This window comes from Mustela nigripes, chromosome 8, assembly GCF_022355385.1.
Source record: "Mustela nigripes isolate SB6536 chromosome 8, MUSNIG.SB6536, whole genome shotgun sequence".
Classification (NCBI taxonomy): Eukaryota; Metazoa; Chordata; class Mammalia; order Carnivora; family Mustelidae; genus Mustela; species Mustela nigripes.
This window is the reverse complement of record NC_081564.1, coordinates 56,856,609-56,884,380: the sequence shown is the minus strand read 5'-3', so window position 1 is coordinate 56,884,380 and position 27,772 is coordinate 56,856,609. Positions and strand designations below refer to the sequence as shown.

Below are 27,772 nucleotides of genomic sequence, written 5' to 3'. Positions count from 1 at the left end.
TGCATCCCTACCAAAGTTCCTTTGCTCTGGAGTTCCCATGCCTAGAATATTCTTCCCCCAAGTTCTGCTTGACCCATTCCATCATCTTCTTCCAAGCCTTTGCTCTCATTTTCTCAAGAAAGCCCACCCAGCCACCCTACTGAATCCTGAAACCTGTCCCCCCCAGCATCATACCCAAACCCCTTACCCTCCTCTACAACCTTCATAGTATCAACATACTAGATCAGTTGCTTATCTTTATGTTGCTTATGCATACATCTTCCCCTACTGAAATGTAAACTCCACGTGGACAGGAATCTTTGCTTCATTCTCAAAGGTACCCCAAGTGCCTAGGGCAGTGCCTGGCACATAGGTGTTCAATAAATATTTCTTGAATGAGTAAACTCCCCTTTTACCATCCAAACACAGCCTATTTCACATACTGTTTCCAGGTAAGCTCCCTATGAGTCTTGCTCTTTGGAATAACAAGTGTCTGCATTTCTAACAAATAATGGTTATAACAACTATAGTAGATGCAATTTATGCATTGCTTACAAGATATATGACCTACCAACCACCTGTAAAATGCTCACAGCATACCAGGCAAGGACCTTAACAAGGACCATCTTTTTAAATTTCTCCAATAGTTCAGGAAGAGAGTATAATAAACTGCATTACTGGGCACAATATTTCACTGCCCCTCCACTCCACCTGCAGTATCCAAACCACTGGGGAGCCCTTCCGAAAGCATGGTGTGTTTCCTCTCTCTTTAACTTGGAGTGTGGTCATGCGACTGGCTTTGGCCAATATTATATTAGCAAAAATGATAGCATCAAGTTCTTAATATAAGCCCTAATCAAGTTCTTAATCCAGGCCCTAAAAAAGGCCTTGCATATCTCTTCTTGTCTTCTTGCACTTCTGCCATCCCCATGAGAGCATGCCCAGGCTGGCCCACTAGAGAGAAATATGGGAGACACAGAGCCACCTGAGTGAAACCCAGACTAGATCAGACAGCCCTAAGTGACCCTTGGCCACATGAGCAGTAAAGATGGTTGTTATTTTTAAGCCATTGAGCTTTAGGGTGGTTTGTTAAACAGTAATAGTTAAATGATAGAGGTATCCCATATTTCTCCTTTTAGACGAGGACAACGAGACTTAGAAAAGGTAAGTAACCCACCCAAGATTTCATGACTGGTGAACGGTAAAGCCAGGGTCTCCCTCAGGTCCCAGACCCTGATGTAGGCAACATCAGCAGCTCCCTTCTTGCCTTCCCTGTTCTTCTGTGCCAACACAACACTTGGACACACGCTGAATTCCTCTCCCATTGTATCTAATTATTCATTCATTAATTCATTTACACTTTCAAAAAAATAAGGTAAAAGCTGATTATCACATTAACTTGTAAGTGGCTGGAAATGCTGAGCTAGAACCCAAGCAACATAAAACAGAAATGTACCAGAAAAGGGAGAAAACACACAAAGCATGTAGCTGGACAGAGATATGTCCAAATGAGACTGAAAACAGTAGCAGTGGAAGCATGCTGGTGACAACCACTGTAGATGTTCCCTGAACATACACCTTGATATGGCATGGGACAGCCAGCATCAGGACAAGGTGCTTGAGGCTACTGGACAATTTCTGTCCTGGGTGCTGTGTGAAGTGCAATCCCCACAACCTTTCGCTTCTCTCTCTTCACAGAGTAGGATAAGAGAGCCTAGTATTATTAGTCACTGCCACTCAATGTTAAAAATAGACAAGCCATTTTCAGGCTTCATCAAAACAATATCATGATGAGTCACTTATTTTTCAGGATTGTGAATATCCAGAAAATATTAAAACGTTCCCAAGACAGGGAAGCAGTTCTCATTGTAAGAAAATGTAATTCTTTATAGGATTTGTGACTCGTCTGGTGCCATATGGTTAATAAGCAGCATAATCAAACGGAGAACAGAGGATTTAAGGGTGAACAGAGACAACAGATAAAGAAGGAAAGCAGGTGATTCTTTGACCTTGGGTGAGTTGGTAAACTTTTCTGAGTTCCTGCTTCTCTGTTAATACACAGGAAATGGTAATGCCTAGCTCATGAGGTTGTGGTGAAGTTTAGATAACTTAGAAAATAAAGAGTCCAAAAAGATGTTTGGCAGGAATCCTTGGGCATGGATATAGCATTGCACCATCCATTCAGTAAAGATTCAGTGATTGTCTGCCATGGGCCAAGTTCTACAGTATATCCTGGGAATGCCAAGATACATAAAATGGATGTCCCTCCCTTCTGGAGCTCACGGTCAAGTTAGAGATACAAACAAGTAGAACTTGCAGATAGGGCCGTGTGAGCCATACACTCTGTTGATCGACATATAGGAGGCGGGAATATTCACCAGCTTCCAGTTTCAAACTCACAGTCCCAAACCTGGGGCACTTACCAAGGCTTCAGAAGAGGTTCAAGTGACAATGCAAAGAACATATTCATCAGGATACACTTGCCCTGTAACAAGTGGGAAGACCCATTCCAAGCCTTTTAATGAAGCAACCGTGGAATGAGGACCTCCAGCCTAAGGGGGAAATAAACAGTCCTGCCCTATCAGAACTCGGGGGCAGACACTGAAGTGCATCCACTGGGACATCTGGCTGTCCTCATTCTGCATTAACCCTCCTAGTTCCTGAATTCTTGCTCCACAACCTCACATAACCCTCCTAACTTCCCTGGGAAGTGAGTACTCTTATTTATTCCCTTTCCACGGGATACTGAGCTGCTGTTTGGAAGTTCAGCAACAGCTTGCAATGGATGGTCAGGAGCCACAGGGCTGGGATTCAACCCAGGACCAGTCAGCCACCTTAGATCCTTCTCTCTCTGTCAGGGGCAAAGGGGCCTCAGCCATTGTCTTGTAGGGTGCTCAGACCCAAGCCTAATTACGATTGCTCAGTTACCAAGAACCACACATCCAAATCGGGATTATAAATATAAGTGTTGTGGAACGCCTGGGTGGCTCAGTGGGTTAAGCCTCTGCCTTCAGCTCGGGTCATGATCTCAGGGTCCTGGGATGGAGCCCTGCATCGGGCTCTCTGCTCAGTGGGGAACCTGCTTCCTCCTCTCTCTCTCTGCCTGTCTCTCTGCCTACTTGTGATCTCTGTCTGTCAAACAAATAAATAAAATCTTTTTAAAAAATAAATAAAATTAAATAAATAAATATAAGTGTTGTGGGTGATCTACGTAGTTTGAGTTGTTAGGGAAGACTCCGCGATAGAACTGGGACTTCGGTTGTGTCTGGGCGGAGAATAAAAGCAACATCCGTTCCATCATTCTTTTGATAAAGATGTATGTTCTGTGAACTGAGCTGCAGTTTGTTTCTTATTCCTCTGCGTCTATCCTCTTCCTTAGAACGTCTTAGATGCATCAAGAAAGCAAACAACTGAGCGGCTTCTATTCCTGTAATTACAGCATGACACCACAGTGATGGAAGAGTAGACCACCTCAGGGGCCTGGAAGAGGAGGTACAAATGCCAGGGGAGTCACCCGGTCCTCAGGAGGGCAGGTCTCGGGGTTTGCAAACAAAGAACGAAAGTTCTCATGACATGAGATTCTTATCTGTTCCTTCTAGCAAGTCCAGCACGACCCCGCCTTAGACGCTAATTATTAGTTCATGATTCTATCTGCTCCTGGCCCTCCTGACAGGAATTCTCCTCCCTTCTCAGACCTCCCATAATCCATGAACTATGCCTTTTTTGAGGGGTTCAGCATTCCCCATCTTCTCTGATGCTTATGGGTGTGCAAGGGACTAAATCCACTTGGCTTTCATCTCCCTGCGGCCGGGGTCCATTCCCATGTGTCTTTGGGTCGCCCGGGGCAGAAGCACGGTGCCCTCTGTATGCTTCATTACTGGTTCGTGAAGGGACGAAGATACAGTTCCAACCCTTGGGGGGAAAAAAAATCGCTTAGTTACACCGCTTCCTTCAAAGATCTGGGCAGATGGACAAAAAGAATTGTGGCACACTTCTCAATCTCTACACAAGAATATCTGGCTCTTGGAAACGTCTGTTCAAGTCTCGGGAAGGTGATGATAACTGCTGAGATCAGTTGATGAAGACCATGGGCAAGGCCTGAAGGGGATATTTAGAATTCGAGCCAAAAATGAAGGCATACTAAACTCAGCCAGCTCCCTTCCAATCCCTTGTACTGCTGACTCCTGGCTTCTCCCCCACCTCATCATCATTGTCGTCCACTCCCTGATGCCACTGGGGAAGAGACCTCATCATTTTGTCCTCCAGTATTTCAGAAGCTCCTGACCTCAATCACCGCCCCTCTTTTCTAACCTGTACAATGCTTCTGAAGAAACTTTCTGAAATTCTTACTTTAATTATACAGAGCAATGAATAAGCCGAGTGGTTAAACACAGAACTTTGAAAAGAGTCAGATTGGACTCTGTCCCAGCCCCACCACATATTAAGCCTCAAACACCTCATCTGTAAAATGATGGTAATAATAGTACCCGCCTCCCAGGCAGTGATAAGCATTAAATGAAGTATTATGTATGTTTCCCACAATATCAGGCTCCTTGCAAGTCTTCAAGATATATTAAGAAACAGAAAAAGTAATTTCCCTCTTACCATATCTGTAATTCCTGATGCTTACAAGGTACTTCCCCTTGCTTCCCCTTGCTTGTTCCCCTTCCCCTTTCCCTTACAAGGTACATCCCCAGTTCTCCAGAATGTAAGTGCTCTACCCTCTACAACCCCCACCAGTCACCCTCGGCTTCAGCCAGGATCATACCATTTCTCCCTTTCAGAGAGCTGGAACTGAGGTAAATTCTATCATCCAACCACTGGGTAAATATTTGAGAACAATCTTTAGGAGCCCCCTACTCAGAACAGTATAAGATATAGTCCAGATTGGGGGCACCTGGGTGGCTCAGTGAGTTAAAGCCTCTGCCTTCAGCTCAGGTCATGATCCCAGGGTTCTGGGATCAAGCCCCACATCGGGCTCTCTGCTCCATGGGGAGCCTGCTTCCTCCTCTCTCTCTATTCCTACTTGTGATCTCTGTCTGTCAAATAAATAAATAAATAAGTCTTAAAAAAAAAAAAGATATAGTCCAGATTGATTCAAGAATTCAATGTTTTGTATATGTGTGTGGGTATACTGGTGTGGGTGTGAGTGTGTATGTGAACACAAAGGAAAAACAAGATAAAATTAACCTGTTATTATTGTGGCTACAGCCTCTCATATAGAAAAGCAAAAGAAAAATATAAAAATAAAAAGATGACTAGATTTGACCACAAAAAAGCTAAATATATATAATATATATAAATATATATGTATATATATGTATATATACATATATATATTTGTCCCCGCGTCTAAAAACACACCACAAATAATAAGGAAAGTGAAAAATCAAATGAGAAAAAAAAATGATCGTACCGTATATGTTAAACAAAAGATTAATAATTTATAGAGAGCTGTTACCAATCAATAGGAGGAAAATGCCAATGGAAAAATAGGAAATGTACTTAAAGTAGAAAATCACAGAAAAATTAATGCAGAAGATAAATAAATATAAAAGAGCATGCTATTCTTATAATAATCAGATAAAATCAGAGTAAAGCCCAAAGTTCCACTTGAACATCCCAAAAAGGAAACTGCCCTTTGCATCCAGTAGCAACCAGAATTGGCAGACCTTCAAATAAACAGGGACTCAGACACTGGTGGGATGGTCACTGCCTTGGACACCACTGTGGTAAGATGCACCAAAGGTTTTAAAATGTGAATAACTTTTGACCAGTAATTCAATTGTTAGGAATTACTCCCAAAAGAACAATGATAGGTGAGCACCAAAAATTCTGCATAAAGTTTTTTATCACAGTGTTTTCTGCGATGGGGAAAAAAAAATGGAACAGCTTACATTTCCAACAGGAAGATGTTGAAAGGAAGTGAGAGCATATCACATGACTGACTGCTGTAGAGCCACTCAAGATTACAGTTTAGAAGAATATCTAATAGAAACATAGCTACAACGTATTTTAAGTTAAAAAGTTCAGTAGGATTCCAAATGTGTAGTATATTCCCAGAGGAAAAACTAGGGAGATATCATGGAAAAGCTAAGCAGTTATCTCAGTAAGGGAAAATTAGCAAGAATCATAATTTTGTTATCATTTCTTTTCTGTGTGGGAGCAAAAATGATTATAAATGAAACACGGCCCAATGCATCTTCCCCAGGCTTCAAAGTTAGCTCAAAGTCCTACATTTTCCATGAAGTATGCTCTGACTCCTCTGGACCTCACTCAACTACTCATCCTTCACACTCTTTTAGCCATTCTTATCCATGCTCTCCAATCATGCCTTTGATCATGTGCTTCCTTGTATTGCGCTCTAATTATCCAAGGTTTGACAGTATTAGTTCTTCAGCAGGAACTCATTCAAGAACCACTCATTGCTGGGCCTACCTTACCCACAGCAGATTGTCTTTCCCAAGATGGCTGCAACAATTCCTCTCATCCTACACACTCTTCTTACCTCGCCACTGACATTCCTCCTACGAAAAAGCACATCTGTGTTCTCTGCTTCTGAATTTGCGCAAGGCCATGACTACAGCAGAAACAAGGCCATGTGACTTCTGAGGCCAGGACAGAAAAGACAATAGTGCTGCTACCCAGTTCCCTCAGAAGGCTCTTTTTTAGAACGCAGCTGCCATTCAATGAGGAAGCCCAGGCCACATGGAAAGTCCATGTATAGGTGTTCATCAGGCTAAGAACCCTAGCTGATGTTCCAATCAACAGCCACCAATATGCAAATGAAAAGGCCTCTGTGATGACTGATCCCATGCATTCTCTGCCTGCAAATACAGGAGAGACCCTGAGAAGGAACTGCCCAGCTGAGTCCCATCAGTCTCTGAACTTTGAGAGATTTTATAACAACAGAATGATTGTTGGGATGCCTGACTGGCCCAGTCGATTAAAGGTCCAACTCTTGATTTCGGCTCGGGTCTGAATCTCAGGATCATGGGATCTAGCCCTGTGGCGTCAGGCTCAGCATGGAGTCTGCTCATCCCTCTCCCTCCCACTTCTTGCTTTCTCTCTCTTCCTCTTTCAATCTCTAAAATAAATAAACAAAAATCTTCTAAAAAAAACAAAAATAAAAATGATTGTCATATTTTAAATCATTAAATTTTGGGGTGAGTTGTCACACAGCAATTGATAACCGGAACTTACTCACACTTCCCTTTTTTTCTTTGCTGTCTTACTAATCTCCTTTCTGAAACACTTTAAATCTTAAATCTGTTGGCCTTATAAAAATTAATCCATGCATATTTGTTATATAAATGAATGGATGGATGAATGAATGAAGAAAAGTCCTAAACATCACTGCATTCCTTAGTTCCAAACTTATGCATGCTAATGAGTCTTTTTAAGAACTTGAACCTAAGAGAACCAGCATAGTCTGAACTTTGCTTCCTTCTACATACTTCCCTTTCAGGTATACCTCCAAATATCCAGCATGCAGAAAAGGCTTATTCACTATAAAAGAAGAGGTAATGTAACAAGAAGACCCGTGAAAAAACTGATGCCTCTGAGCTTGCCCTTTTCTCAGGAGAAGCCACTACCTAGGGAAAGATGGGCCCTCTTTAGCAATCAGTATGTTAGAAGACTACTGTTATCCTCCTACTCTCCGTCAATAAGAGGCCAGCCACAGAACTACGGCCCCAAAGGGCAGACAGACCCCTCAGTCCCATTAGGCCATCATTGCCAAAGCCCTGGCCCATGGTGCCACCTATGTGGTGTGGTTTGAAGGGCAAAAGGTCTTCTCTGTGCTAATCCACCATCTTAGAGGCCCTCATGGGGTAAGCATTTTCCCCTCTAGGCTCTTTCATTACAGAGAAATTCCCTGGGAGGGGAGCACGCATTCACAATGTGGCAGAACCAGCAGTGGCCCTCTTGCTATTTTGCCCTAACATCTCCTAGTGAATGTGTTCCCGCAAGTTTGTCCCTGGACTAGAGGGGCAACTGTGCACAAATGAGGCATGGGTTTGTGAACAAGAACATTCAGAGAGAAGGAAAAAATCAAAAGAAGGGAAGTCTAGGAGCTCTGAAATCAAGCTTCTCACATTTCATAATCTCACCAAAACTGATTGATGCTGCCAGGGTTTCTCTCTACCTAATGGGAACTGATCACATTTGATTTGTCATCTATTTTTAAGGTTTTTGATAGTAAGTGAAATTAGGATTACCCAGGACTAGTGTCACACCCCTTGTTTACTGGGCTTCAGAGAGCCTTAACTTGTGCCCTGCCATTGGGAAGTGCCATCAATGCCACAAGCAGGAGTCAGCTAGACCTCAAAGTTTCTTTGCTTAAATGCTGTCATCTCACCAGGTGGGCCTAGTGACCGGGGAAGGTAAGGATGTCGTGATTTAAGGGTGGAAATAGGGAAGTGGAAGGACTTCTTGCAACCACAGCTTTACATGAAATGCTCTTTGAAGGCAGTAGGATTGTCTCAGATCCTGAAGAAGAATTTGATGATTGACTTTTCTCATCCCTTCTCTCTAGACAGTGTTCAGGGCAAGAACAGGAGACTGGTTGGCTCCTTTGTATTGTATTAAGCCAATATTTGAAAGATTTCTTTGCTTGTGACCATTAATACCCCCTTCAGTTACTACTCAAGCTTGTTTGTGGCCATGATACGCTACTCGGGGCTCACTAGGTAATCCACCCAAGCCAGCGCCAGGGTGCAGTAGATCCGATCTACTTGATACCAAGTATCTGGTTTAACAGAACTGACCATACATAAAAGGGATTTTTTTTTCCCTTTTTCCCAGAGGTTGAATTTTTTTTCCTGCCAACACTCTACTTGCCAGACAAAAAATTAAGTTCAAGTTTTGTCCCCTAGATTTCTCATCAAATTTCTAAAACGGAGCTCCCTGCCATTGTCATCAGCACCATTATCACCATCGTCACCACGTGCCCACATTCTCCATCGTTCCTGTCACCCAACCAGGTTGGCCTCATTACCGTCACCATCTCCATCATTAGTGCCAATTAATCATTACCATTAACATCATCAGAATAATGGCCTTAGCAAACCCCAACTGGGAAAGGCCTGTTCCCATCGCCGCAGGAATTTCCATATTAAGACTTCCAATCCTGCGAGCTCTGGAATATACTAATGGAGAGAAACCGTGTTGGAAAAGACCCCTGGGAGAAGCTGGGAGGAAAAGCGTGCCCCAGTCGCCTCTCAAAATATCCAGCAAGCAGCCATCGGGGAGCATGTGCCCGTTCTTTGAACTCCCTCAAAGTACCTTTCATCTGTTCTAAATCCAGGATCATCTTTGTACAGGGCTTGCTGTTTCTGGATAAATCCTTGGCCCTTGTTCAAGCCCTGGACTGTGTCAGGATGTTCCACAGACCCCAGCAGGAAAGCGTTGCTAAATGAGCCTTTCCAGCGGGACCCCTTTCTAGTGACACGGATTCCAAATCCCAGCCCAGAGCGTCTGCACTCAGCAGTACGACCAGGCAGCGACCGACATTGAGTTCTCATTTCAATGCCCATCTTCCTGGAGGAGGCCCCCACACCCACCACAAGAGAGTCCGCAGCTGATACTTCTTTCCTAGGGCACTCTATTTTCGGCTTCATATCATATCACGGACTCTCTTTCCCTGTGGAGCAAGCTGGCGAAACATTTTTTTCCTTGCCTAAGCATTTGCTTTGTATCTGATTCAAATCTCTAACCTGAAAATGGGGAGACCAAGCCAACAAGACACCAGGAGGAGGGCCTCCTTCTCTGCCCACAGACCAAACCACAGTCCCGAGACTTGCTGTGTGAGATTCAGCTGATATCCTCCCCTCTCTGAGTCCCTATCTCATCTCCCACTGTCAGAGAAAAAGCTCTACGTTATCACCACTTCTCCGGGTATGGCAGGAGACTAGCCCTGTTTCCCCATGTGCATTACCGAAATTAAACACTTTCCTTTGGCATTTGTTTTTCCTGGTTGTCAAGTGATCTTTTATTAAGACATTTTCAAAAATAAGTGAATAAATAATTTCCTTTGTAGTTCCTACCTAGCTGGGCATTCCACCACGTCACACTGTTGATGTCATCTACGATGTCAAGAAGGCAATGGCCATCGACATGGCACCCCACAGACTGTACAGTTCTCAGGATCCCTTCAATGGTTCCAGAGAGTTCTCTGGCTAAAGATCAGTGCTGCATCTGTCAGGCGATGCTGACAGTGGCATCAAAAGTGGTATTTCCACTGAGCTTTATGCTCTTCTGCTTCTTTCTGTCTCTGGGGTAGTTCCTCAAGGACTTTGATGATCAGGCAGAGGCAGGAGGTGCCGCGTCAATCTGGGCCAGTCTATTCAGAATGGTCAGGTCCCTGTCATCCTCAGACCTGACCAGTCACCTGCTGCCTCAGCGATGTCATCATCAACCTTTTTTGGAGACAAGCCCAGGGGACTGAGGACAGACTTGGCACTGACTTTCCCACAGTGCACCCCAGGTTCACTACTTTAATCTCCTTGAGGTCAAACGTGGGTGGCATGGCAGGCGCAGCTGGCGTGGGATGAACCTGGATGCAGGATAACTAAAGAAAGTTGCAAGTTGACCTCCTCGAGCCAAAAGCTGAGAGCTCCCCTGATATTTTTACACAGCCTCTACCTTTCATTGCATTCTCATCTAAAGTGTCATGTAAGCCACAACTAACTGTGAGCAAAGCCAAGCGATCTTACTCCCGTTTTACAATGAGAAACGGGACTCAGAGTAGTGGGTATCTTTTTCAAGGTCTTGGCTAGCTGGAAAGCAGCCACTTTGGGACTGGACTCCCAGATGCGCTAACCACTGGAGTTAGATTCCTCACACTTCCCACGTGCAGCCCTGTGCAGAATGAACATGAGTAAGTCACAAAACAAGCCTGAAACCAGTGGACGGGAGCAAGAAAACTCTGAATGGATTGTGAAACATGACATGAGAAGTATCCACTTAAATCTGCCCCGTGCTACTACTGGGGACACTTCCACTCTAAAACACAGAAGGCCCACAGGCCACTCGGAGTCACAGACACCTCACCCAAGACATCAGTGTTGGGAGAGAAGAGGACTAGGGAGTCAGCTTTCAAAACATCTGCATTTTATAAACGAGAAGAGCAATGCCCCCTGTGCTCACAGACTAGCACAGGCTTCTCCAGAGGCAAACTGAACGCCTGTTTCCATAAGCTTTTCTTTCAGAACCTTACCCCCTCCTTTTATAAGAAGGACATGACCTCTTCACAGTGGTAGAGGCCCAGGTACTTCACTGTGAGCCAGGAGAGTTGGCCCTTGGCCACAGCCACAGGCAGAGGAACGAAACATCCAGCCAATGAACCTGAGTCACTAGGACGAATGTTCTATGAGATCCTCTTCAGCAGCCTGCCACTGTACCTGAATTCCCACCATCAGGTACCCAGCTCAACAGATTATGGCACAGGAAACTGCAGTCCAAGTGTAAAACTGGCACAGGATTATTAATAGCCAGAGCAATCTTTAGCCAACAAAAGCCTCGTGTAACTTCAGCAAATGACCTTAGCAAAGGGCAGGGCCCTGAAGCGATGGAACGAAGGACAGCAAGCTTCGACAGGAAGCAGAGGGGATGGGGGGGCCCTCGCCTGAAACTTGGAGCCTCAACAAAGGAAATCCTCCTTAGTCTGGAGGCCAGCCCTGGATACTTGGGCAGTAAAGGGATCCAAGGGAGGAGAGAAGTTAAGTGATGAAATTATATGGATAGAGAAACCCTACTGGGCCAAGTAATAAAAACCCAAACTGGCTTGAGCATTCATAAAATAAAATAAAAGGAAATAATAAAATGGAAATATATTGGCTTATGAAACCCAAAGGTCCTAAAGTGCACTGGCCTCAGACCCAGCTGGCTTTCTCCTCTGCAAGGCTCAATTCTCCTCTGGGTTGGCTGCATTCCCCTTAAGGAGACCAAAGACTGTCCACCACAACTCCAAGATCACAAGGTCCGGCTTGGACAGCCTGCAGAAAGACAGCCCCTCTACGAAGTGAGGGATGGGCTCTGATTGGCTAACCTCTGACCACATGCCCCCTCCTTAACCAATCGTTCAGTTCTGACTGGCCAGGTCTAGATCACATGCCCTCCGCAGAGCCGCATTGAATGGACCGCCCTGATTCTAGAGGCCAGTTCAGCCTCTGCAAAGTCATCAGGTCCCCGCCACCCAGTGGGGGGTCCTTAGAGGCCAGCACTCCCAATTAGGAATACTTCTGCCACCATGACTGTCTGATGCTATTTCCAGAAATGCCAGTTATGGGCAGGCTCCAGAAGCTCCGGGGTCTTGCGCCTGGTACCAGGGACCAAACTGCTGGAAGGAAACCCAGGGCCATTTCAGTTCTGAGCAGGACAGTTCCTTGGGAAGGGAACCCTCAAAAACACTATCGGAAGTAGCCTTATTTGCTTCATTATCTATTGTTTGCCACCTTTCTTCTTTGCTACAAATATTCGCTCTGTGAGGTCAGAGAGGAAGGGTCCCATTCTTGCAGAATTCCCAGGATGAAGAACGCATGGAACCTGGCCAAGGTATGGACACAGTCAGCATTTCCGCTTATACCACTGAAGTGTGCAGTAGCTCCTAGGCTGTCCTCTGAGTTTCGCCCTGACTCAGTCTGGCACTGCTGCTGCCCCTCTGGGCCCAGGGACAACCGTGAGTGGTCACATCCCTTCCCCTGGGTGCCCTGAGCACAAGAGACACACATATAGCTCTCACCTCTGGGTGATCCAGATAGAGGGGGGGCCCTGCACTCCCCTATTCCCACCAAGGCCTAGTTAGCTTTGCCCAGATAAGCCATGGAGGTCTGCCGACATGAGGGTAATGGTGGACAGAGAAACAGCTGAAGGCAGCTCTGGGAAGGTGTTTGAATCCTAGGAGGTCCAGGTCACTGCCGGGCTGAGTGGGGAAGGAGGAGGCCAAGAGCACCAGGAGCATTCTGGGGCTGCATGGAAGGAAGTCCATCGGTGGGAAAAGGGAGCAGGAGAACAGGAAGCAGAGATGGCAAACGGCCTTAGCAAAGCTTCGTTTTCGCTCCCAGCTGTCTGTGTGTAGGAGGCCATGAGGCGGGAGAGAGGAGGTTACTGCTGTTGTCTTCCTTCCCGTACAGACACCTATAATCACGGGCTCCATCAAACTCCCTGGCCCTGTTTGGAAGCTGCTCGCCACAGTGAGAACCTCAGCTCCAGACCAGAGTTGCCTAGCAACTCAGGGTCCTGAAAAGAAAGCAAGAAAGCAGAGGAGCCAGACAGGGAAGGGCAGAGGGAAGCGGGCTGGCAGAGAAAGGAAGGAACGTGGAAGCTGCCTTATGCTCAGGCTCAAAACACAGGGCAGCTTTTCAAGTCCTTACGGTCTCCCCACATCAGACCTTTGTGTCCCCTAACCCTCACTTAGATGCCTAATGTCTCAGCACTGTAGGTATTTCCCTTTCAAACTGCCTACCTCCCTTGAGATGCAAATCCTATGGACGGAGCTGTCCCACTTCAGTGTGGGAGGACTTGATCAGACCCTCTTGGGGAGAAGAAAAGGGAAAATGTGGAAATGTAGGATGGTCAGGACAGAGGGCTGCTGGGGCAGAGGACACTTTTTGAAACTCTCTACCTCCATTTAAACTGATTTAAAAAAAAAAAACAAAGGTAATCTGGCTTTTTTCCAAATTCCACATTCCTAGACCCAACCAAACCCTAGAAAGAGGTATACCTAAGGACAGAGAGACAAGTGACAGGCAAGCAAGGAACCCAAAGCTTAAAGGATATTGAAGTGGATAGATAACTGACAGGAGAGGAAAGAAGAGGGGACAGGTGTGCCCCTGCTGTCACTCCTACTGCTACCTATTGGGTGTCTGATGAACGGTCTCATATATCAGCTCAGCCCAGAGTCTTCATCCATTCGTTACTCTCAAATTAGAGCAGTTCTGTCCTCCATGTGCCCATGGCTTGTGTCGTGCACCTGTATGTGCTGGGTGAGAACATCGTGCTTGCTAGCTAAGGCAAGGAAGGGGCGCCCACAGTGCATGCTGGTGCGGTCTGACTTGCATGTGTGTGTAAAACCGTATGGGCTCATGCTGGAAAACAGTCTGACACTAAAAAACTGATAGTAAATATTAAACTCATATCAAATAAAGAACTGACTCAAAAGCCAGAAGTCCCTGGAAAATTTGGAAATGCCTGACAATTTTGTGTGTGTTTGTTTGTTGCGGGGCCTCTGTCTGGTTTTATTCCTGGGACTAGCCTATGCTGTAGAGAGATGGTCCGAGATCAAAGTCCCCTTCCAGTGAGCCGGCCAGAGCATCCTGTGATTATCAGAGCATCCCCACCATGGCTGTGGTTGGATTTCGTATTTGTCTTGAGTGGGCTGGTCTCCTCTGCAGCGGGTGACCCACTTTCAGGCAAGACAGAAGACTTAGGCATCTCAAGTGTGGTCTCTGCCTGATATCTAATGCTCTGGGAAAGGTGCTGACAGGGAAGGGACCCGGGGGCTGTCCTCTCCACTCCTCACTTCCGTCCTAATCAGGAGGTTTCCCATCACCCTTGGGCTGTGACTTTTCATTCCCACTCCTGGCCTTTGTCTGTGCTGTGCCTTCCACCAGGAGCACTCTCTTCTCTTGCTCTGCCTCTTCCCGGGAGCCTCTGCACCCCACCACGGACCCTTCCTGCACCCACCGCTCCACTGCCTCCCCTCAGAATGTCTATGTGGCCCACTTCTGAGGATTATATTCTGTCTTCTAACTGTTCGCATCTGAGTTTCATCTTCCCAACTGAGGCAGGAGATTACTGCAGATGTGCTTCCCCTTCGACACCTCCTCGCCTCTTATAGTCCTTGGCTTCCACCCAGGCCCTTCATAAAACCTGCTTCCGTTGAATGAGCCACAGCAGCGTGGCGGGATTGGACGCGGATTGGATGGCAGGCAATGTACGCAAGCAAAGGACTTCCGTGTTTCCACGAAGCTGCTTCCCGTGAATCACATAACTGGAGCCTCATGATACTCCTTTGAGGAAAGCAGGAAAGCGCTCATTATCCCCACGTTACAGATAAGAAAGGAGAGGTTCAGAGAGAGTCATGATCTAGATTGAAGTCATGCAGGCAGGGGTGGGAATCCGTCCAGCCCCTCCCCTACCCCTCTCCTGAAGGGGGGCCACTCTCTCGCTTCCTTAAGGCCATTCCAGGCCTCATCTCAACTGTTTGTTCTCCTCAGAGCTCCATACCTTCCAGGGCTGGCCCTCCGTCTGTGTTCTAACTAGCCTTCATATCTAAAACCCCCACCACAGTATTAAATCCTTGGTCCTATTTCTACCCCAGAAATACTGAAAAGAGTTGAGAATTGTGATCACTGTTGTTAAAGGTCAATAGCTTGATAAGGAATTCAAATATGAACACTTAAAAAGAAATGTGAGTTAGAGCAGGTAACAATCCCTTAATCCACTTGCCTTCCCAGCCCAAATGGCAGAATTTCAGGAGAAAAACATGACTGAGACCTGTGCTATCCAGTATGGGGGCCACCAGCCATGTTGGGCTATTGAGCACTTAAGAAGTGGTTAATCCCAATTGAGATTTGCTTTCATTGTAAATAAATATGGCATTTAAGGACTTCGCATGAAGAAAAGAATGTAAAATATCTCAATTTTTTATAATAATGATGTTAAATTAGAATATTTTAGTTGGATTAAATTTTTTAAATGAATGAAGTTGATTTCACCTGCTTCTTTCTACTTTTTTAAATATGGCTAGTAGTAAATTCTATATTACATATGTGGCTTGCATTTATATCTCACATTATATTTCTATTGGACAGTGCTGATATGGATAAAAGTGCTTTTCCAGTACTTTTCAATAACTCCATGAAGGTAACCGTACACTCAGATTGTACTAGAGGTCTCATTATCTGAAGCAGTAAGAATGCAGGACAGTCCTTCTAGAACTTCCCTCCCCAGAGGTGTCCCCAGCAGTCAGCTTTTCCAGCCTCCAAGGTTGCTAGAGCCCAGCTGAGCAAGCCCAGACTAAATTCCCTGAGCCAGGCTCATGGGCTGGGCTGGGCATCCTCTAACCCTCTCTCTTCCTGATATCCTGGTGTGGCTCCTGAAAGAGGACCTCTAGTTAAAGTTATGTCTTAGTGTTCCCCAAGGTGCTTTGGGGAATGGCTATGCTCGTTACTGATCTCTGATGTCTTCTAAGAGGTTGCTCGCTTTAACCAAAGAAAGATATCAAAGATATCAGAATTAAGAACTATTTAATGCAAAGTTAATAGAAAACCAAAGCTGGTGGCATCACAATGCCAGACTTCAAGCTATCTTACAAAGCTGCAATCATCAAGACACCTTGGTACTGGCATAAAAACAGACACATAGATCAATGGAACAGAATAGAGAGCCCAGATATGGACCCTCAACTCTATGGACAACTAATCTTTGACAAAGCAGGAAAGAATACCCAGTGGAAAAAGGACAGTCTCTTCAATAAATGGTGCTGGGAAAATTGGACAGCCACAGGCAGAAGAATGAAACTGGACCATTCACTCACACTGTACATAAAAACAGACTCAAAATGGATGAAAGACCTAAATGTGAGATAGGAATCCTTCAAAATCCTAGAGGACAGCACAGGCAGCAACCTCTTTGACCTCAGCGGTAGCAACTTCTTACTAGACACATCTCCAAAGGCAAGGGAAACTAAAGCAAAAATGAACTACTGGGACTTCATCAAGATAAAAAGCTTCTGCACAACAAAGAAAACAGTCAATAAAACTAAAGGCAACCTCTGAATGGGAGAAGATATTTGCAAATGATATATCAGATAAAGGGCTAGTATCCAAGATCTATAAAGAACTTAACAAACTCAACATCCAAAAAAAACCCAAAATCCAGTCAAGAAAAGAGCAGAAGACATGAACAGATATTTCTCCAAAGAAGACATACAAATATAGCCAATAGACGCATGAAAAAATGTTCCACATCCCTTGGCATCAGGGAAATACAAATGAAAACCACAGTGAGATACCACCTCACACCAGTCAGAATGGCTAAAATTAACAAGACAGGAAACAACAGATGTTAGCAAGGATATGGAGAAAGGGGAACCCTTCTTGTTGGTGGGAACACAAGCTGGTACAGCTGCCCTGGAAAACTGTACAGCAGTTCCTCCAGAAGTTAAAAATAGAGCTACCCTATGACCCAGCAACTGCACTACCAGGTATTTATTCCAAAGACACAAACGTAGTGATTCGAAAGGGCACCTGTACCCCAATGTTTATAGCAGCAATGCCCATAATAGCAAACTATGGAAAGAGCTGAGATGTCCATCAACAGATGAATGGATAAAGGAGATATGCTGTGTATACACACACACACACACACACACACACATACAATGGAATACTACTCAGCCATCAAAAAAAAAAAAAACCTTACAATTTACATTGACGTGGATGGAACTGGAAGGTATTATGCTGAGTGAAATTAGAGAAAGACAATTATCATATGGTTTCAGTCATATGTGGAATATAAGAAACAGCACAGAGGATCGTGGGGGAAGGGAAGGAAACTGAATGGGAAGTCATCAGAGAGAGAGAAAAACCATGAGACTCTTAACCATAGGAAATAAACTGAGGGCTGCTGGAGGGGAGGTTGGTAGGAGATGGGGTAATTGGGTGGTGAACATTAAGGAGGGCATGTGATGTGATGAGCATTGGGTGTTATAGTCAACTGATGAATTACTGAACACTACATCTGAAACTAATGATGTACTCTATGTTAACTAATTGAATTTAAATTAAAAAATAAATAAAGCAAGGTTAATATATTTGATTAGAGTGGAATCTGGGGCCTGTCTTGAATGGGTTCTTGAAGGGAAAAGCCTCCTCCCTTAAATAATATATAACCAAACTTCCTGAGCTGTGCTGGGAGAAGAATCTATTTCTGACAAGGGACTTCTGCCTAGGGTCCTAAGGATGCCTCTGAAGTTCATCTTTTCCCAAGGAGTGTAGATTCTGACCAGCATGATGGCCTAAACATGACATCACTTCCCCTTTACACTCTACCTTATATCCTTAGGACAGAAAGGACCACATGCTGACCACCCACGACATCCTGACACAAGACTCAGTCACCAACAAGACTTTATTAAAAACAGAAGGATAAGAGGAGGGAGATGAGAGGAACATAAAACTAGGAGGTACTTGGCCTTCCGTAAAGGGGCTTTCTTCTAGTTCCTCAGCCTGCCTCCATTAGATAGACACTATTGTTCCCCTTCTCCACCCAGAACCTTGTATTCCCACTCCTGGGAGCACCTCCCAAAAGACCCAGAACAATGGAGAGATGTAAAACTCCTCAGATGCACCTGGGGCCTGTCTCCAGAGTTCTGGCCCCTGTCTGGAACCTCACTCTTCTCCATGAGCCACTCTCGCATGGACACTACCGGCCCAAGAACAGCAAGTGCTGCCGGCTGGACAGCATCACCAACCTCCCCACAGACAGTAACCCGTTACCACATATCCAGTGTTCTCTCCCTATGCAGAGGCTCTCTGGCTCCTTCTCTCATTCTTCCCTCCTTTTGGCACCTTCTGCAGGGTCTTTCCATCTGCTTCTTATAAGGTCTAAATTTAAATATTAACTCAGACTAGTTTAGAGTCAATTAAATTGGATCAACAAATAGTAACTGACCACCTGATAGTAAAATGTGTCCTACTGTGTACTACATGGGCTCTGTACGCAGAAGCAGTTAATCTAGTCCCACCTTCTTGGAATATGTAGAGGTTAGAAAGATTATCAATAAGCAAAATTAAATCACAACTGAAAAAAACTGAAATTCAAGACAAAAATGGACAGCTTTTTATCTTGGACTTTAGAAGCCTTCCAGTTAATTTCCATATCTGAAGCAGCCTCTGGGGCAGGGTGGGAGTGGACTGAGTAGCTAAGGCTCAGGACCCGCTCTACCACCACTGAGCCATGGGCCTCCTGTCCTCCTGGGCTTCGCTTTCCTTGACCCTCATATTTTAAAGGTGAGGCATGGATGAGTTGTTCTCTCGAGCGGACTTCCAACCCCGGTCTCCTAGGATGCTGCAATCTACCCTCTAGCATCCCCACAAAGGTGCACGACAACCCTCTCAGTCTTTCAGTAACATGGAGCTCCCACCTTGCAAAAGCTCAGTTGCTTCAGAGCTCTTAGGAGCTGACATTTCACTCTCTCCAATTTCCAACCACAAATTGACACCAAGTGAATGAACAGATACAAGTTGCTCTGGGTTTCAGAGAAGGCCGGAGCTTGTCAAGTTGGAGAAGTGAACAGCTAGTTCAAGGAGAAGAGGAAATTTCAGTAGAGACTTGAAAAATGCAGAAAGCAAGAAGATGAACAAAATGGAGGCAGAAAAAAAAGTATATAAAGAAGGAAAGGAAGGCCTGAAAAGAGACCCAGGGAGGGAAAGAGAGAAAGAAGTCAGAAAGGGGGAAACACACAGTTCTTCCATCACCCTTTCTAGTTTCCTGAAGATCAGCTCTAAGTGCGATAGTATGTATAATCATAATATGAAATATCTAACATTTAAGGAGTACTGACTATATGCTAGGCACTTTATATTATTTCATTAAAACCTCATAAGCACCCCCATGAAACAAGAGCCAGAGGATTCCCATTTTACAGATAAAGAAATGAGGCACATGGAGGATTATTTGCACAAATGTCCTGTTCTAGCTCCAAAATTCTATGGTTCTAGAAAGTATCTTCCTTTCTCTGAAAGGCACCTGGAGACTTAAGAAGACAGATTAGAATGAAAGGTCTCCAGCAGCTCTCCCAACCTACAAATATTCCCTCACAAGGCAAAGAGAGCACCCCGTTCACCCAATGCCTGGAGCACGTGCTGGTGGACACAGGGTGAGCCGATGGGCTAGAACCATCAAGTCGAAGTCAGTGGGCAGGCCCTGGGAAAGTCCCTGGAATGATAGCTTGTCTTCAAAAAGCCCACATAAACCAAAGGAGGCCACCCTCAGAAGCCATCGCTGGTCTCAGCTCCAGCAAAAAGGTTTGAATGAAGCAAAAAGAGAAACCTATAAACAGCCATTTTCCAGGAAAATGAAATCTCAGAACCCCCCAAAACATGAATCCACAAGGCAAAGGAAGTCTACACATTTCAGTATGCCCCCCACTCTGAGGTAGGGGCAGGGGGCACATAACGATGTCATTTCATATGATTAAAAAAATATTGCGTAAGTAGGGCCAAGGCAAATGGAATAAAATATAAACTAAAAATAAATGGTTGAGTCAACTCATCTTTAATGCCTTTCCGTGTAACATCTATTTTGTATAATGGAATACGACTTTCATACTCCGACTGCAAATTTAACCTTGGCCACAAGTTATGATGTACATTACAATACACTTTTATTATGTTACACAGTATTGTGGTGGTTTTTTTTAATCTATTGCTAAGCCCCTAACAGTATGTCTGCGTCAGTGAAGCCCATCTGTCACAACCACAGTGGAGACATTATTATGTAAATAGTTCTAGGGCCTCCTTTTGGGGGAATTTAATATACTGTCCTAATATCCCAGCCGGAAAAAAAAAATGTTTATGAAAAAAAACTTTTTTTTTTTTTTTTTGGTTTGTTTGTTTCGTCTGTAGAGAAAGACTAGTCAAGTTGCTGAGGGTTTTGTTTTTTTTTAAATAGTTCAAATCTCTTTTCTTCTCTCTCTCTCACTCACAACGTCTTTAAAAGCTAATGATATGGCTCCTAATAAAATAAAATAAAATACATGAGAGACTTCTTTTAAACACACCAGCTGAAGTGTAGAGCATTAATATCTTGCAGCCTAGTGCATTAGCCATCCTTTCTATATTACAGTCATATTTCAATAAACTAAGTTTTCTTAGCAGGTGCCATCTTGGATTATTTCTTTATTAGACTGAGTTATAAAATATGCAGAATGGTATGCTGAATTTTCTGTTATTTATGGCTGGATTTAAACCTTTGCCAAAATCCATACAACTAAATCTTCCTCCTTAGAGGTGGAGAAGCAACACCTGGAAGGGACCTGCAGGCACTTTCGCTTTCAGGGCTGCCAAGTTGGGGGCTGGGGGGATGAGGGCAGAACCGAGTAAACTATGGTTTGCAAAACAGAAGATGCCAGTTCCCAGACTTCTTAGTGCATTTTAATTAACCATGTCAGGATTTTAAGGCAACACAAAGAAAGGGGTGAATCACTAGACAGAGCTGGGCTACCAGGACCTCCCCACCCCACATCAACCATGTCCTTGCTTTTACTCATTCAGGCATCAAAGATTTGCTGAGCACCAGCAAGGAGTGCTTTGCAAGAAGCAAGAGAAGCAAGTGACATACTCCAATACCTCAAGGGGCACCCAGTCTAGACAGAGAGAGATGACATCACGTACAGAACAATTTGGGGGATGTCTTAGTCCATTCAGGCTGCTATAACCAATTACCATTAACTGGGTGGCTTAGAAACAACAGAAATTTCTTGCCCACAGTCCAGAGGCTAGAAGTCCGAGATCAAGGTGCTAGCAGACTTGTGTCTGGTGAGAGCCCACTTCCTGGTTCACTGATAGCCATCATCTTGCTATATCCTCGTACAGCAAGAGCCTACTCTGGGCCTTGCTTATAAAGATGCTAATCCCATTCAGGACAGCTCCATCACCATTAGCTAATCAGCTTTCAAAGGCCCCGCCTCCAAACACCAGGATGAGGATTGGGTTTCAACACAAGAACTTTGAGAGGACACAAACATTCTATCTCTAGCACGGGTAAAATGGTCGTCTAATTGTATGGGCGGTTCCAAGGAAGGCTGGAGGAGCTGAGCAGAAGAGCTATAGTACAGAACCCAGTAATCAAGTAGACAGTCCCGAGGCAGTGGGGGCTCGGGTGAGTCTTGAAGGAGAAGTGAAGTGTAGCTGCTTAGAGTGGAGAAAAGGTGCCAGAAGACATCACAATACAGAAGCACATCTCCATTCGCTCCAGACAGGAGAAAGGTTACAGGGAAAGCACAGGCAGAAGGAGCACAGAGGAGATGACAAGGAGGCACATGGGGTCAGGGCAGCGGGTTCCTAGTGGGATCAAGGCTGGTCTAAAAACTAGGTAAAACCAATGGGCATCTGTTTCATGAGGGGCTAAACATCTTCCTGACAGAAAATGCTCTTGAGATAAACAGGAGTCAGGAAGCCATGGTGGCCCAGGAACATAGCAGTAGTGGTTGGTAAAGGAAGGTCATCTGAGGGCAGCATGATTCTTGTCCCCTGTATACACCTACCTCCCCATCCAGCCATGTCTCAGGTCTAAGGGGGAAAGTGACTATGAGAAAAATTCAGAAAAAGCTACTTCACCAAGAATGTTGCCAGGAATCACAGACAGGCTTCTGCCTGTGATGGCACCACAAGCAGGCCCCACAGAGGGGTAAGGAGACATTCTGTAGCATGTTGACTCTATATATCTCCTGACTCTGATGTCACCTGTATTGCCGAGGGGGTGGCCACAGCCACAGTGTTGCCCAGCAGGAGATGGCAGTGGTGCTTAAGACAGGAGGACTGAAGCCAGGCCTGGCGCTCAGAGCAGAGAGGGTAGGGGAAGCAGGAGTACCCCCAGAGTATTGACAGCAGTGCCCGATGAGGCCACCAACAAGATTTACAGGGAAGGACATGCGAAATTCCATCCGGGAAGCTGTGTCTAAGTAGAAGGATGTTCGGGAGCATCAGCAGGTGGCTTTAGTGAATGTGATTCTACTACTCACCGGCATCGTGTCCTAGGGAACTAGGGACACATAGGTAAGGGTAAGGGAAGTAACGCCAGCAAGGTTGCTGATGTCGAGGACAGAGATGCTGGACTAGCAGCAGGCCTGTCTGTGGCCATTCCCCTGCCCTCTGTTGTCCTCGGTAGGAACCCAGCTAAGCATCTCCAGGCAGAGGGATCCTCTTTGCCCCGGCTCTAGACAAAGCTAGCTCAGGTCAAAGCCAGGCCTAGGGGACCCCAGAAGTTCCTGTGGCTTTTCTATACTGGTCACTCAGTTTCTTCAACAGCATGGACCCTAGCCAAGAGTGGCCAGCGAGTGAGACCATGAAAGCCTCATCTCGGTCGGCCCAGGGCTACCAGTCCCGACAGAGGAAGGAGACCCAAGTGAAGGATGAACTTACTTGGTTCTTCCTGGGCACCCTGTGCCCAGGTCGAGACGGTGGGTGGAGAGAAAGAATGTGAGGAGGAGGACTGGGGGACATTCCCAGCAGAGCTGAATCTGGAGCTGCCTTTGAAAAGTGATAAGAATTTGACTTGGGAGTAATGGGAGACCCACAGCGAGCAGAGAACAGGCAGTGCTCAAGTGCCTCCTCCCTTGCCACACTTCCCCAAGACAATTGATATCCAAATATGCCACATTCCTCTTAAAATCCCAGCTCTGCCAGTAGCTGTGGTATAATTTTTAGGCTATTTTCATAATCTGAGCCCTAATGTCCTACCTCTAGAGGGGGCATGATAGTGCTTGCCTAGCAGTGCTGTTTTCAGGAGAGATGAATTAGCAAATGGCCCAGAGTGGGCTCCAGACCTGCACTAGCCCAGAGCAGGGGTGAGTGGGTCCCGAGATCCCCTGCCCCTGCCACAGGGAAGAGGACATGCAAGGGGGCCCAGCCTGGCCCCGTGGCCTGGGACATCTTCCTCAGGGGCTGTGGGAATCAGGAAAAAGAAGGAGACAAAGAGAAGGAAAAGGAAGGGCCAGGAGAACAGCCATCTGGAGAAAGAGCAGGGTGGCCTTTAAAAGTGAGATTTCCCAGAGAAGAGCTAAACAAGAACCTCTTTTCATAGAATTAGCTGTTGGAAACTTCCAAGTCTGTGGCAGCTTTGTGGAGAGTAATTATCTGTTAGTTGAAAGGCAGAGTGGGGAAGCTTGCCCAAGGGTGACACCCAGGGATGGGGCCCCTCAAAGAGACACCACAAAAGTCAGGGATTGCTAGGGAACAAGCTTTCCTTCTTCACGGGTTGCAGAGCGGCCCCAACCCCTGAAACCATCGGGCACCCCTGAGGATGAGCACCACTGCAGGGACCCTTGTGGTAGGACCCCACTGCAGGCCTGAGAGGCTGCAGAGAGATGAAAGACACTGAGGAGAAAACAACAGCTTTCAACACTCATCTGAGCTCTCTACTGAAACTCAGGAACCAGCTACCAAAGAATGTCAAAATAAGATTGTATGAGCATCTTCACCTCCTTGTCTTACAAATGATGGAAGGGACACTTAAGAAGACACTCACCAAGACCACGCAGTGACTCTGTCCCCAGACCCTCCCTTCCAGGGGTCATGAAGTCCAAGAGCAAACCCTTCTTCCCCTGGCTGACCCCAGGGTTGCCTCGACTACTCACCTATCGCCCATGTTCAGAGCTGATTTAGCGGTTTGGGCACGAATGGTTGATTAGTAAGTGGAAAAGCAAGTGCTTTGGGAGGGGCGTAACTGGGCAGGCACTCAAACACATGGGGAAGAAGTCCAAGGAAGAGGTAGCTCCATTTGGAAACACCCCCGCCAGGAGGCAGATGTTCCAGCAGCCGGCTGGGCAGCGGGGCTGGTAGGAAGCTGCTCCAATTCTGACCCCAAAACCCATGCCTCTCCCCTGACCCCTCTCTCGCCCTTTCACTCTGCTCTTCTCCCTCCCTCCCCCACTCCCTTCCCCTTTTCCTCCTCCTTCCGCCTTTTTAATCTCCTCTTTGCTGTATTTCCCTCTATCCCATACACCTGGTCCTTCTCCCTTCCTGACATCTTGTCTCTCACTCACACACTCCATCTCTGTATCTCTCTACATGCCTGGACATTATGGTGCTGAGTGGCTCCACTGGGAAGAACAGCCAACCTGGCAGTATCTGGGTCCTTTTTTTCTGGCCAAAACCAGGGAGTGCAGGCACAAGCAAAATATGCCCAAGGGGAGAGGAAGAAGAAAGGAATCGTATCTAAGATTCATTTCATTTTCATATTCCTTCCACTGATAGATGGTAGGGAAAAGAGAAGATAATCAGCCCATTGAACAGTTAGAACGCATGGGGCAGAGACATGAAATGATTTGCTTTTTCTTCAATACTGGTTTCAAACCAGCCCTGACAAATCCCTTTACCCATTTTTAATGACAACCCAGGCATATCTCTTTGCTGGCTAATCACTTCCAAATGTTAAAAAAGCACAAATAAGCTGAGCCCTGCTCAGAACTCCATCAGATATCCAATAAAGCATCATTTCCTCCCTTCCCCTGTTCCTGGCCAGGCTCTAGACTAAAGGAAAAGAAGACAAGAGGGGAGCCTGGTCTACTCTTAGGACATCTCCTACTATCCTCTCAACCCTTGGTGTGTTGGGGCAAAAAGGGTAGAGAGAAAAGACGGAAAGTGGCAAGTGTCTTACCAGTATGGTGCTATGTTGGCCCTTTTTGAATTGACTGGTCATTGTTACTTGCTGGCTTGTAAACCTTGCTCTGTCATTGTGGCTATATGGGAATCTCTGGAGGCCACTCACAGGGCCTGGCTCTGAACAGGTGAGAGATTCAGCTCCCCCTCTATCCGCTGTACCCTCTATCATTCTCTACCTCTGCCAATGGCCTCTTCTCCCTGGGCAGCCAACCCCTTGGTAGGTCCCAGACAGTGGGACATGTTATAGACAGGAGGGCATGAACACTGGAGGTATGACCCAACTTTTACACATCAGAACATTCTTTGGCTAGGAGCCAGGACCCTGTGTTCTGATTCCTCACTAACTAGCTCTGTGTCAACTGACTTTTAAAGTTAGCAGAGCTGAATTCAAGTTTCAGTTCATAACTTGCTCACTGACTGACCTTGGCCAGTTATCAGCCTCTTCTGCATCCCAGATGTTTCATCTGCAAAATGGGATTAAAAATATCTTCCATCCAGTGCTATTAAATAGAATCACACTCAGCAGAAGCCTGGCATAAAATCAATGTCTTCTGTCGGGCACAGTATCTTGCCTCTTGGAACCCCAATTTTCCTCATATTTAAAATAAAGAAGAGAGTTGTGAGTTCCCAAGTTCCTCTTTAGTTTTCAGTTCTCTGGAGAATGTACATGTTTATCTCCTCCCGTGGGGTATTAGCTATATCTCTGCTGGCAGGGACACAAAGCTCCTGGTGTGTCTGCCCAAGTGTGTGTATTAAGTGGAAAGGCTGGTAGACTCAGGTATCAGCAACCTAACCCCTTTGTGGATCAGTCAGCATCCCTCAGGACTTGGGCTACACACCCAAGCTAGATGCCTCACCAAGCCTAAGAAAGAATGAGCATGAACAATTAGTCATTGTCCATCCCATTGCTAGAAATGGGATACCCAGAACACACTCTATTCAAAGGGGTCAACACTGTCATCAGGAAAATAATTTCATACTATGATATATTTGTTTCCAAAGTCTCAAACCACCTACCAACCACACAAGCCATCTCTAGGACATATCTCCAAAATGCAACACCATTCTCCTACTATATTTTAGAGAATCAAAGAACAGAAAAGGAATTTCTTTTACTCAAGGTCACAAAGTATCTAGAATTAAAATTCTCTTCATCCAATATGTAATTTGTCTACTGGCCAAATTGCCTCTAAAACACTCTTATCCCTCTCCTGGGTCACCCTTCAGGCTCTGCTAAGAGCTAGGAGAGATATGAAATCTTGGGGTGCCATTTACTTTGTTCTTTTTCCAAGCTGATCAGACTCTGGGAGCCACTGAGACCAAGGAAAGAACAGAGCTTTGCAGGTTTGGAATGACTCCAGTTCAGAGCATTCTCCGCTCTCCCTGGGTTGCCAGTAAAGACAAAACCCAATAACCCTAGGATGCCAAAAAGAACTCAATAATATATTGGGATTTCCTGAAAACCCATGGAGAACTTGGCCAGGCAAAGGACGTGTCAACAGCTTTTTTTGATGAGTTCAATGTAAATGAATTAGAAACAGATGGATTAAGTTTCCCTTCAAATACACATGTGCTGGAGAGTTACAGCTGAGAAAATGCTTAGACTCATGCATTTCCAGGGACTGGTCAACCCCAAACAGGGTGGTATGTTTTGCTGAGTCCCAAACCCTGGCTTCTCCTCCTTTCCCTAAAAATAACTTAGCTGTCCAGCTGCTGGATGGATATTTTCTCTTTCAGTTTTGTTTCATTTGGTGTTCTCACAAAGCATCAGAGTGATAAATGACTTCAAAACCCGGTAGAATGTTCTAGAGGAATTAGACACCCAGAAAACTTTTTTAAAAAATCTGCCACTATGGGGGCGCCTGGGTGGCTCAGTCGTTAAGTGTCTGCCTTAGGCTCAGGTCATGATCCCAGGGTCCTGGGATCGAGCCCTACTTGGTAGGAAGCCTGCTTCCTACCCTACTGCTTCCTCTCCCACTCCCCCTGCTTGTGTTCCTTCTCTTGCTGTGTCTCTCTCTGTCAAATAAATAAATAAAATATTTTTAAAAATCTGCCACTATGCTCACATCTTTCCCCTCACCAGATATCTTGTGACTTGAATAGTACCTGTTGAAACTGGCCTACCCATCAATGTCAACCCCAGCATCTACTTCCCCTGGAAATCTTTTGGGGATTATTTTGGTCCTCATGGATATAGAAATCAATCACTGCAACAATATTTTGAGCACCCTGCATTTACCTACAATATTCTGAGCATTTAGTGAATGTCTAAGAAAAGGCTCTTTCCCACAGTCAGTTTTTTATCTAAGAAGCTCCTACAAACAGATGAAGCAATTAAGAGATAATAACTGGTGGTATAGGCAGGTTCAAATTAATGATGTAAGCATTAGGCCTCTTAAAGA

The 27,772-nt window shown here is 45.5% G+C and overlaps 1 pseudogene; it reads right to left on the bottom strand.

Moving 5' to 3' along the window:
- Window positions 1–9,690: 9,690 nt before the first annotated feature.
- LOC132023003 (large ribosomal subunit protein uL11-like) overlaps window positions 9,691–27,772 on the bottom strand; it is a 66,375-nt pseudogene continuing 48,293 nt past the window's right edge.